Source organism: Pseudorca crassidens, chromosome 6 (genome assembly GCF_039906515.1).
Source record: "Pseudorca crassidens isolate mPseCra1 chromosome 6, mPseCra1.hap1, whole genome shotgun sequence".
Taxonomy (NCBI): Eukaryota; Metazoa; Chordata; class Mammalia; order Artiodactyla; family Delphinidae; genus Pseudorca; species Pseudorca crassidens.
Window position 1 is genome coordinate 81,879,284 of NC_090301.1, and position 13,056 is coordinate 81,892,339.

At 35.6% G+C, this 13,056-nt stretch overlaps 1 protein-coding gene across 6 annotated transcripts in view; it reads left to right on the forward strand.

The window, feature by feature from the left end:
- Positions 1-13,056, forward strand: part of ORC4 (origin recognition complex subunit 4) — a 95,954-nt gene that overhangs the window by 41,404 nt on the left and 41,494 nt on the right. The gene's annotated exons all lie outside the window — the stretch shown is intronic.

The following is a 13,056-nucleotide window of genomic DNA, read 5'->3' on the forward strand; positions in this document are numbered from 1 at the left end:
TAACATTTACTGCTTTAAAAGGGGGAGGGGGGTGTTTTCTACCCCTGAAGATTCAAGAGTGTTGCCCAGGGATTTTTTTTTAATGAATATTCATCCATTTTGCTTGTGTCTTCCTGGATACTACGAACTTTGCATCATAGTAACTGACACAGCCTGTCCCACAGTGTTACAGCATTAGTGCTTAACCAGTTCCTCATTCATCTTGTAATTCGGACAGTGAGACTGTAATTTTCCGTTAGCTCCATAGAGCAAATGCCTGTCCTCCTCTCCTGAATCAAGCACATCTTTTTTGGCCTTTTTGTGTTAAAAGTCTTTCATGTTGTTTGATACCAGTCTTAGACTGGTTGATAACTTTTAAGTATTTTATTTTTTAGGTACTAATTTTTACTTTTAATTATTTTAGCCTAGGCATATTTAATTTGTCCCAAGAAATATTGTTGAATCAAAAACTGTTATTAAAACATTGTCTTCTATGATGTTAAAATATACATATCAAAAAACAATTTAAAAATTCTTTGCAGGAAAGAAAGGACTTTTTTTTTTTTTAAATCAGGGGATGACATAAATATAAAATATCCAGGCAAATGTTTTTTTCTATCTTTCCACTCTTTTATTTTAAAAGTTTATATGAATATTTAGACAACCAGAAGAATCTCCCAAGTAGATCACAGGACTGTATACTTTTTTGGAATATCCTCAGAAGGCTCTCTAAATTATCAGCTGGTAAAACAAAAACCTTTTGTTACTTTTCAGTAACAGGAGGAAAGAGAAACTCCTTGTTTCCTCTTATGTTGTATGATTTGTGATCTCTTTATCTATCTGCTAAGAAGCCTTCTAGGGCTTCAAAGCTTATTTGTTTATTTACCGTGATGAAAGTCCGTTGGCCTCCTGATGCCTGTTTTATTCCACATTCTCCTCTTTTCCCTTCACGATCCTCAAATACTTACGTTAGGCTTAGCTTGGTTTGAAGAGATGCTGTCTATACCCGTGGATTTCTTCATTTTCTTTGGCCTCTTAGCAGTTTTATCCGCTTTGATGTGGAATGCACAGTAATAAAGTCAGTTTTCTCAGTAGCTCACAAAGTGTGGTTCCAGGACAGGCAACAGGAACATCCTCTGGGAATTTATCAGAAATGAAATTCTCAAGGTCTATCCTAGACCTATTATTAAATCAGAAACTCTGGGGATGAGGCCCAGCAATCTTAATCACTTCTAGGTGTTGAATAGCTTTGGGCACTAGGGATTTGAAGTCTTTAGGGTCCATATAACTCTATATAGATTGATCTGCCCATAATTTCTTATTGTTACTAGTATTAAAATGTTTTTTTATATTGAGGAATACTTAGTGAATTTATACCATTGAAGTTGCCATCATAGTTCTGGTGTACCTTAGTTGGAGTTGTACTCGATACTTCATTGCATGGTCAAAGTACCCTCAAAGAAATTGTTTAATGGGAACGTATGTATATGTATAACTGATTCACTTTGTTATAAAGCAGAAACTAACACACCATTGTAAAGCAATTATACTCCAATAAAGATGTTAAAAAAAAAAGAAATTATTTAGAACAAGAGTCTAATTCTGTGCTTCATTCCCCCCAGCCCACAACTCTAATTGTTTCTAATCTTGGTTCTTCTCTCCAGTGTAATATAATAATTTATAAAGGGTACTCTGTATCACCATGCTTGGCATTTGACAGCATGGCATATCAGGTAAAACATTTCATTTAATCCCCACAGTAATCCTGTGAATTAAATAATGCTTTTATCTCAAACTTTACAGAGGAGAACACTGGGGCTTAGGAAGGTTAATTTGCGAAGGTCACACCACAGAACCAAGAATTCAAATCTATGCTTGATGACGGAACTCTTAGGGACAGTTGATATTACCATCAATCTCAGTTTTCAAGTTCTGCTTCTCCTTGACTTTGTCTGAATTTACATTTATCTTAAATTTGATATATAAATGGCCTTCTTTTAGACTTCTCCTTGCTTACAGTTCTGATTTCAATAATATCCTCAAATATTTCTTTATTTCATTGCGTGTGACTTACTTTCTAAGAAAAATCAAAACTTTCTAGAAAGATTCTAGTGTCTTCATCTTCACTTCTTCTGCCTTCGCTTTTCTGGTTTAACTTCAGAAATGAAAACTTTGAACTCTCTTTTTTCATATGTTCAGTATTACTATATATTAGATTTAAAATCTGTGTTGCCTATATTTTAGACAAGCTAAAACTGGCATTGAGTAACTGCAAGTTTGAAATGAGTAGGGAGAGTATTCCAAATCACAGCAAAATTAAAATAATGAAATTGAGGATGGCTGGAGTACTTGTAAATATTAATAAAATACGTAAAAGTGTGGATTTTGACTAGTAAATTTAATATTCATTTCAGATATTCCTTTTAATCCTCCAAGTCTTAATTGAAGGCAGTGTAAATAAGAATGAAGTATGGTAGCCTAATTCCAGAAAGGAGAATATATTACTAATCTTTTTTTAATGTGTTACTAGCAAACTGTCAACCCATTATAAAAAGACAGAAATAATTGATAATCTTTTTCTAAAGATAATTGACTTTACCTTCTCTTACATCATCAGACTTATAGCTTTATAAGGTATATCATTTGATTTAAAAATTATTTGTTAAAAAACATGTGTACTTTATCTTTTGTTAATTTGGGGACTTCTCTATTAAAAGAAATTAATTTCTTAACCAAATTAACTATATTTTAACCAACTTGAATTTCCATTGATGTGACACTACCATGATAATATTATACTACATGTATTTTACTTGAAGTATAAATCATTCTGTATTTATTTTATATAAATATTTATATAAATATATATTAGTATATATATAATTTTTCTTTCATGCTTGGCAGGGTTTTTTTGAGGGTCATGGCATGTAATTATTCAAAACTTTTAAATTTAGCTAAGCAGTTGATTTAAACTAATCTGGCTCCTTTTTAGCAGCTAATTTGCCTGTGGACATTCTCCATTGCCTAACATTCATTCACATATCAAATATTTTCTTGAAAACCAACTGTATGCCATTTTTGCACTACTTGATTTGGATACAATGATAACATGATTTCTGAGTCTTTCTTTCAAGGAGCTGTGGTCCAGTGGAGCAAACATAAGTAAACACAGAGTTAGTTACATCACTGTATGCTAATTAAGTTCTGTGAAAGGGGAAGATAGCACTTGAGGGATACATAACCCTCAGATTTTGCCCAGACTAGGAGTGTTCAGCGGTGTCACAGAAAGTATTCCAAAGGAAATAATATCTCAACTAAGGCCTGAGTTTGGAGTGAGTCAGGGTATAGAGAATTGTTGATTCTCCCAGGCATATTAAGAGAAGGAGCTGTGAGCTAAACTGGGAAATTAGTCATTCGGAACCTTCCTTTTAAATGATGTTAGGGAATTTGGAATTTAGAACTTTGGGGGTTGAGGATGGAGTTGAAGGGTTTTTACATGAAAATGGGAGTAAGAGTTGGAGGCAATAAAGAAGCTGGCATAGATTTCCAGTCAAGAAATAATGGTGATCTAAAGTAGGATGGAGGCAGCTAGTGACAGGAGTGGATTGGGTTCAATTTTTTTAGGCTATAGAATAGACCAATTGTTACTTGAAACTCTGAAACTGAAAATTAGGTTTATTCACCTTAGAAAGCATAAGTTGAGAGGAGGATTTACTGGAAACCAATAATATAAAAAGTATAGGTGCTAAAGAAATACTGTGAGGGTAAGCCATTCTTTGGGATTACCCATTTCACTGCTCGTCTTAAGAGTATAAATAAAATAGTAGTTTCTACCAAAATTTCTACAACTAAATAATCTTTGTCACCTATTGTATTTGATACCAACATGACTTAGTCATGCATAGACGTTCAGCTCCTTTTACACTTTATGTCTAGTCCTGCTATTTAGAATAGCAAGTAAAATCATGGTATCAAAAGCACAGTAGGAAATGGAAGGAGGTGTCCCATGATCCACTGGTAAATTTGAGGAGAAATTCAATCAATCTATTTGCAGATAAAGAAGATTTAGTTATACCAGTTATACTCTCATTTTTGTCATTAAGCACTTCAAAAAAACCTATAAAATTAGAGTTTAATTTTGTTTTAACTTTTTATTTTGACATTATTATAGACTCACAGAAGTTGCAAATATAATTCATAGTGTCCCATAAACCCTTCACCCACATTCTCTTAAGGGTGACATCTTATAAAATGATACTGCATGTCAAAACCAGAAAACTGACATTGGTATAACACTGTTAACAAGACTACAGACCTTATTCAGTTCTCAACAGTTTTTACTAGCACTCATTTTTGTGTGTCTGTATAATTCTCTGTGATTTTATCCCATGGTTAGATTTGTTTGAACACCATTGCAATAAAGATGCCGAACTGTTCCATCATTACAGAGAACATTCTTCATGTAACTCCTTTTTGTAGTCATACTCACCCCTAAGTTCTGTCTCCTCACAATCGTGAATCTGTTCTTCATCTTCATAATAGTTTTGTCATTCCAAGAATGTTTTTTAAATGGAATTGTAAAATATGTAATTTTTTTGAGCTCAGCCTTTTTTTTCTTTGTTCTGTTCACTAAGCGTGATGCCCTTGAGAGCCATCCAAGTTATTTCACATATCAGTAGTTAATCTCTTTTTTTTTCCCTCAGTTACAGTCCCCCTGTATGTATGGATGTTTCAGTTTCTTTAACTCCATTGGCTCTTTGAAGGACATCTGTATTGTTTTCAGTTTTTTGGCTATTACAAATAAAATTGTTGTGAATATTCACATTTACAGGTTTTTGTTTGAGGATAAATTTTCATTTCTTTGGTATAAATACCGAGTACAATTGCCATGTTACATGGTAAGTGTTTGTTTATAAGAAACTGCCAAAGCATAGGAGAGCTTAAAACGGGTTCAAGATGGTGGAGTAGAAGGACGTGCTCTCACTCTCTTTTTCGAGAACTTCAGAATCACAACTAACTGCTGAACAGGAAGACACTGGAACTCATCAAAAAAGATACCCCACAGCCAAAGACAAAGAAGAAACAGCAATGAGATGGTAGGAGGGGTGCAAACACAATAAAATCAAATCCCATAACCACTGGGTGGGTGACTCACAAATTGGAGAACAGTTTTACCACAGAAGTCCACCCACTGGACTGAAGGTTCTCACTGCCACGTCAGGCTTCCCAACCTGGGGTTCCGGCAATGGGAGGAGGAATTCCCAGAGAATCAGACTTTGAAGGCTAGCGGGATTTGATTGCAGGACTTTGACAGAACTGGGGGAAATAGAGACTCCACTCATGGAGGGCACACACAAAGTAGTGTACATATCAGGATCCAGGGGAAAGGAGCAGTGACCCTATAGGAGACTGAACCAGACCTACGTGATAGTGTTGGAGGGTCTCCTGAAGAGGCAGGGGCTGGCTGTGGCTCACCACAGGGACAAGGACACTGGCAGCAGAAGTTCTGGGAAGTACTCCTTGGCATGTGCCCTCCTGGAGTCTACCATTAGCCCCACCAAAGAGCCAGATAGGCTCCAGTGCTGGGTCACCTCAGGCCAAACAACCAACAGGGAGGGAACTCAGCCCCACCCATCAGCAAACAAGTGGATTAAAGTTTTACTGAGCTCTGCCCACCACTAGTCCCTCCCATCAGGAAGCTTGCACAAGCCTCTTAGCCTCATCCATCAGAGGGCAGACAGCAGAAGCAAGAAGAACTACAGTCCTGCAGCTTGTGGAACAAAAACCACATTCACAGAAAGACAAAATGAAAAGGCAGAGGACTATGTACCAGATGAAGGAACAAGATAAAACCCCAGAAAAAACAACTAAATGAAGTGGAGATAGGCAACCTTCTAGAAAAAGAATTCAGAATGATGATAGTGAAGATGATCCAGGACCTCAGAAAAAGAATGAGGCAAATATCAAAAAGATGCAAGAAATGTTTAACAAAGACCTAGAAGAATTAAAGAACCAACACCTAGAAGAATTAAAGGATAAACAAACAGACATGAACAATACAATAACTGAAGTGAAAAATACAATAGAAGGAATCAATACTAGAATAACTGAGGCAGAAGAACGGATAAGTGACCTGGAAGACAGAAAGGTGGAATTAGCTGCTGCGGAACAGAATAAAAAAAAAAAGAATGAAAAGAAATGAAGACAGCCTAAGAGACCTCTGGAACAATATTAAATGCACCAACATTGGCATTATAGGGGTCCCAGAAGAAGAAGATTGAGAGAAAGGACCTGAGAAAATATTTGAGGAGATTACAGGCAAAAAGTTCCCTAACATGGGAAAGGAAATAGTCAAGTCCAGGAAGCACAGAGAGTCCCATACAGGATAAACCCAAGGAGAAACATGCCAAGACACATAGTAATCAAATTGACAAGAATTAAATAAAAAGAAGAATTATTAAAAGCAACAAGGGAAAAATAACATACAAGGGAACTCCCATAAGGAGTTAACAGCTGATTTCTTAGCAAAAACTCTACAAGCCGGAAGGGAGTGGCACAATATATTTAAAGTGATGAAAAGGAGGAACCTACAACCAAGATTGCTCTAGCTGGCAAGGATCTCATTCAGATTCAACAGAAATCACAAGCTTTACAGACAAGCAAAAGCTAAGAGAATTCAGCTTCACCAAACCATCTCTACAGCAAATGCTAAAGGAACATTTCTAAGTGGGAAACAAGAGAAGAAAAGCACCTACGAAAACAAACCCAAAACAATTAAGAAAATGGTAATAGGAACATACATATTGATAATTACCTTAAATGTGAATGGATTAAATGCTCCAACCAAAAGACACAGGCTTGCTGAATGAATACAAAAACAAGACTCATCTATATGCTGTCTACAAGAGACCCACTTCAGACCTAGGGACACATACAGACTGAAAGTGAGGGGATGGAAAAAGATACTCCATGCAAATGGAAATCAAAAGAAAGCTGGGGTAGCAATACTCATATCAGATAAAATAGACTTTGAAACAAAGATTGTTACAAGAGACAAGGGAGGACACTACATAACGATCAAGGGATCAATCCATGAAGAAGATATAACAATTATAAATATCTATATTTATAGGAGCACCTCAGTACATAAGGCAAATGCTAACAGCTATAAAAGAGAAAATCGACAGTAACACAGTAATAGTGAGGGATTTTAACAGCTCACTTACACCAATGGACAGATCATCCAGACAGAAAATTAATAAGGAAACACAAGATTTAAATGACACAGTAGAGCAGATAGATTTAATTGATATTTGTAGCACATTCCATCCAAAACCAGCAGATTACACTTTCTTCTCAGTTGCACACAGAACATTCTCCAGGATAGACCACATCTTGGGTCACAAATCAAACCTCAGTAAATTTAAGGAAATTGAAATCATAGCATGCATCTTTTCTGACAACAATGCTATGAGATTAGAAATCAGTTTCAGGTTAAAAACCACAAAAAACACAAACACAGGCTAATCAATATGTTACTAAATAACCAAAAGATCACTTAAGAAATCAAAGAGTAAGTCAAACAATACCTAGAGAAAAATGACAATGAAAACACAATGATCAAAAACCTGTGGGATGCAGCAAAAGCAGTTCTAAAAGGGCAGTTTATAGCAATACAATCCTGCCTCAAGTAACAAGAAATATCTCATACAATCTAACCTTACACCTTAAGGATACTAGAGAAAGAAGACAAACAAAACCCAAACTGAGTAGAAGGAAAGAAGTCATAAAGATCAGAGGAGAAAGAAAGTAGAAACATAGAAAACAGTAGCAAAGATCAATAAAACTAAAAGCTGTTTCTTTGAGAAGATAAACAAAATTGATAAACCTTTAGCCAGACTCATCAAGAATCAATAAAATTAGAAATGAAAATCAAGAAGTAACAACTGACATTGTAGAGATACAAAGGATCATGAGAGATTACTACAAGCAACTCTATGCCCATAAAATGGACAACCTGGAGGAAGTGGACAAATTCTTAGACAAGCACAACCTTTCAAGACTGAACCAAGAAAAATAGAAAATATGAACAGACAAATCAGAAGTAATGAAATTGAAACTATGATTAAAAATCTTGCAGCAAACAAAAGTCCAGGACCAGATGGTTTCACAGGTGAATTGTATTGAACATTTAGAGAAGAGCTAATACACATCCTTCTCAAACTCTTCCAAAAAAATTGCAGAGGAAGGAACACTCCCAAACTCATTCTACGAGGCCACCATCACCCTGATACAAAAATCAAAGATACTACAAAAAATGAAAATTACAGACCACCATTACTGATGTGTAGAGATGCAAAAATTCCAAACAAAATACTAGCAGACAAAATCCAGCAACACACTAAAAGGATCATACATGATGGTCAAGAGGGATTTATACCAGGGATTCAAGGATTCTTCAATATACACAAATCAGTGTGATACACAATATTAACAGATTGAAGAATAGAAACCATATGATCATCTTAATAGATGCAGTCAAAGCTTTTGACAAAATTCAACACCCATTTATGATTAAAAAATCTCCAGAACATGGACACAGAGGGAACCAACCTCAACATAATAAAGGCCATATAAGATAAACCCACAGCAAGCATCATTCTCTATGGTGAAAAACTGAAAGCATTTCCTCTAAGCTCAGGAACAAAACAAGGATGTCCACTCTTGCCACTAGTATTCAGCATAGTTTTGGAAGTCCTAACCACAGCAATCAGAGAAGAAAAAAATAAAAGGAATCCAAATTGGAAAAGTAGAAGTAAAATTGTCACTGTTTGCAGATGACATGATACTATACATAAATAATCCTAAAAATGCCACTAGAAAACTACTAGAGCTAATCAATGAATTTGGTAAAGTTGCAGGATACAAAATTAATGCACAGAAATCTTTTACATCCCTATACACTAACAATGAAAGATCAGAAAGAGAAATTAAGGAAACAATTCTATTCACCATTGTAACAAAAATAATAAAATACCTAGGAATAAATCTACCTAAGGAGGTAAAAGACCTGTACTCAGAAAACTATAAGACACTGATGAAAGAAATCAAAGATGACACAAACAGATTGAGAGATATACCATGTTCTTGGATTGGAAGAATCAATATTGTGAAAATGACTCTAGTACCCAAAGCAAACTACAGATTCAGTGTAATCCCTATCAAAATACCAATGGCATTTTGTACAGAACTAGAGCAAAAAAAATCTTAAAATTTGTATGGAAATATAAAAGACTCCAAATAGCCAAAGCAATCTTGAGGGAAAAAAGCGGAGCTGGAGGAATCAGACTCCCTGACTTCAGACTATACTACAAAGCTACAGCAATCAAGATAATATGGTACTGACACAAAAACAGAAATATCGATCAGTGGAACAGGATAGAAAGCCCAGAGATAAACCCACACACCTTTGGTCAGCTAATATATGACAAAGGAGGCAAGGATATGCAATGGAGAAAAGAGTTTCTTCAGTAACTGGTGCTGGGAAAACTGGACAGTTACATGTATAAGAATGAAATTAGCACACTCCCTGACACCATACACAAAAATAAACTCAAAATGAATTAAAGACCTAAATGTAAGACTGGACACTATAAAATCTTCGAGGAAAACATAGGAAGAACACTCTTTGACATAAATCACAGCAAGATCTTTTTTGACCCACCTCCTAGAGTAATGGAAATAAAAACAGAAATAAACAAATGGGATCTAATGAAACTTAAAAGCTTTTGCATAACAAAGGAAACTATAAGCAAGATGAAAGTACAACCCTCAGAATGGGAGAAAACATTTGCAAACAAATCAACAGACAAAGGATTAATCTCCAAAATACATAAACAGCTTATGCAGCTCAATATTAAAAAAAAAAAAAAAAAAACCCACTCAAAAAATGGGCAGAAGACCTAAATATGACATTTCTCCAAAGACATATAGATGTCCAAAAGGCACATGAAAAGATGCTCAACATCACTAATTATTAGAGAAATGCAAATCAAAAGTACAATGAGGTATCAACTGATACTGGTTAAAATGGGCATCATCAGAAAATCTACAAACAATAAATGCTGCAGAGGGTGTGGGGAAAAGGGAACCCTCTTGTACTGTTGGTGGGAATGTAAATTGATGCAGCCACTATGGAGAACAGTATGGAGGTTCCTTAAACTAAAAATAGAACTACCATGTGTCCCAGCAATCCCATTACTGGGCATATACCCAGAGAAAACCATAATTTAAAAATACACATGCACCCCAGTGTTCATTACAGCACTATTTACAGTAGCCAGGTCATGGAAGCAACCTAAATGCCCATAGACAGACAAATGTCTAAGGAAATTGTACATATATGCAATGGGATATTACTCAGCCATAAAAAGGAATGAAATTGTGTCATTTCTAGAGATGTGGATAGACCTATATACTGTCATACAGAGTGAAGTAAGTCAAAGAGAAAAACAAGTATTGTACATTAACTCATATATGTGGAGTCTAGAAAAATGGTACAGATGAACTGGTTTGCAATGCAGAGGTGGAGACACGGATGTAGAGAATAAACGTATGGACACCAAGGGGCAAAAGCGGGGTGTTGGGTGGTTGTGGGATTAATTGGGAGATTGGAATTGACATGTATACACTAATATGTATAAAATAGATAGCTAATAACCAGCTGTATAAAAAAATAAAATTAAGTTAAATTGAAAAAAAACTGCCAAAAGGAAACTTTGCAGAATGGCTATAACATTTCACATTCTTACCAGTAGTTGTATTAGAGATGTGGATTCTCTGCATCCTCACCAGCATTTGCTGTTTTCACGTTTTAATTTTTGCTGTTCAAATAGGTGTGTACATATACCTCATTGTGGTTATAATTTGCATTTTTCTAATGACTAATGTGTTTCATGTGTTTATTTGGCATCCATATACCCTCTTTGGTTGAAGTGTCTATGCCCTTTGTCCATTTTTCTAGATTTCTGTATTGTTGAGCTTTGAAGCTTCTCTGTATATAAGTCCTTTGTCAGATATGTGGTTTGCATCTATCATTCCAAAACTTGTCGTTTCATCTATAAAGTTAGAATTGTCTTTTAAAATATTCTTTGTAATAGAGTGGAGATTTGACTGTTATTTGGAGGGGCTAGATGTATTAAAATCAATGTCAATTAAGACTCAATTTGCAGTAAAAATTTATGTGGGTTAGGAACTGAAGTAGTGTGTATGTGTATGTTTCTTTCATGAATGATCACCAAATGACGAATATGTTTGTTTTTAGTGGCTTACCTGAATTATATTTGATGCAAAGAGGCAGATTAGACACCTACCCTGCAACCTCAGGCATTTTACTTACCTCTTCTGAGCATGTTTTTTCAACCCATGAAATGGGGAGAAATATGTTTTAATTCCATTAATACTGTGAAATCGCTAATATAGCTCTACAAAGATAAGGTATATTGTAAAAGCTCTCCTCCATTTTTTAAAAATTCACTTCTCCTTATTGTCTAGGGGACATTTGTTCCATTGTTTCCTGTGATTTCAGATTTTGGCTTGTAGACCTTCTTCACAATCAAGAGTATCTTAAACCAGAATGAGGATATCATTTCATGTTGCTAAAATGGTTTTTTGCCCACACACAACTCTGATTTAAGGGGAAAATTTTAAATAGAATAAAATTAAAATAATTAATGTAAAATTTCTCAAGCAAGGTGCCTCATACAGAGAAAAAGCTGCTAGAAGGGCTCTAAGGGTGACTGAGGAAACCACTTTTCTCTTAAGAAAGAAGCTTCTTAAGGGACCAAGACATCAGTAGAGTACTCTGTTCTTGAGTTTCCAATTTGAGTGCCTGGAGCCGGAAGCCCTTTGGGGTTTAAGAAGGGAGGGACAGATTTGCTTGTTATCTGTTTTTCAAAGCATTTCTCAACTGCTGTCCTGTTAGAAACAGCATTCCAAGGGTTGGCATCTGTCAGTATATGAAATTAATAAATATGAATATAAAATATGTCACAGAGGTTGATCTTCCTTTAAGTTATTGAAATGTGTACTTTTTAAAAACAGTTGAGGGCTTCCCTGGTGGCGCAGTGGTTGAGAGTCCGCCTGCCAATGCAGGGGACATGGGTTCGTGCCCTGGTCTGGGAAGATCCCACATACCGCGGAGCGGCTAGGCCCATGAGCCATGGCCGCTGAGCCTGCACATCCGGAGCCTGTGCTCCGCAACGGGAGAGGCCACAACAGTGAGAGGCCCGTGTACCGCAAAAAAATAAAACAGTTGACTAAATAGCAGTTAACCAAGTATATACAGTTATAGCTATATATAATAGTTATATATAATCAAGTATACCGTGACTGGGTTTAAATCTTGACTCTGTGACTTACACACTGGTTTTGGTCAAGCTACTTAACCTTTCTGTGTCTTCTAATCTGAAAGCAGTGTTAATGATCATATTTATCCCATAGGGTTATTCTTAGGATTAAATGAGTTCATAAAATCAGAGCACTTGTAACAGTTACTGGCTAAGCTATTATTACCTGATTAGTAAAGTAATTATATAGGAAATTGTTGATGAGAAAATTAGATCTTTTAGCCAAAGGTGTTTATCTATGAGTATATTGCCCTCAAGGAGAATTTTACAGAACTTCTTTTTTTTCGTTAGTATATATGTATTTTTCATTCCAGTTACCATTGCCAATTTTATTTTGGACATTATGCTAAAATGCTTGGAACTTTTAAATATCCTCAATTTGGGGACACTGACAGTTAACCAAATTTTGTTTAGTGTGATTTGATTATGAAAAAGAAGTACAGGCAGTTCTGTATGTTTACAGAAGAGACATTTTACCTAGTCTGTAATGAGTGTTTATGACTGATGAGTAGAACAAGAAAGCGAAAGCTTTCTGGAAGGGCTGATCCTGTGGGATGGATCTCTCCTGTGGGGAGAAACACTGTATGTAAAGGAAGCATATAGATTGGTTTTTGTTTTTGTTTTTAAAGGCAAGGAAGGGAAGCTGAATAGTAAATTGAAAAGAAAGGTA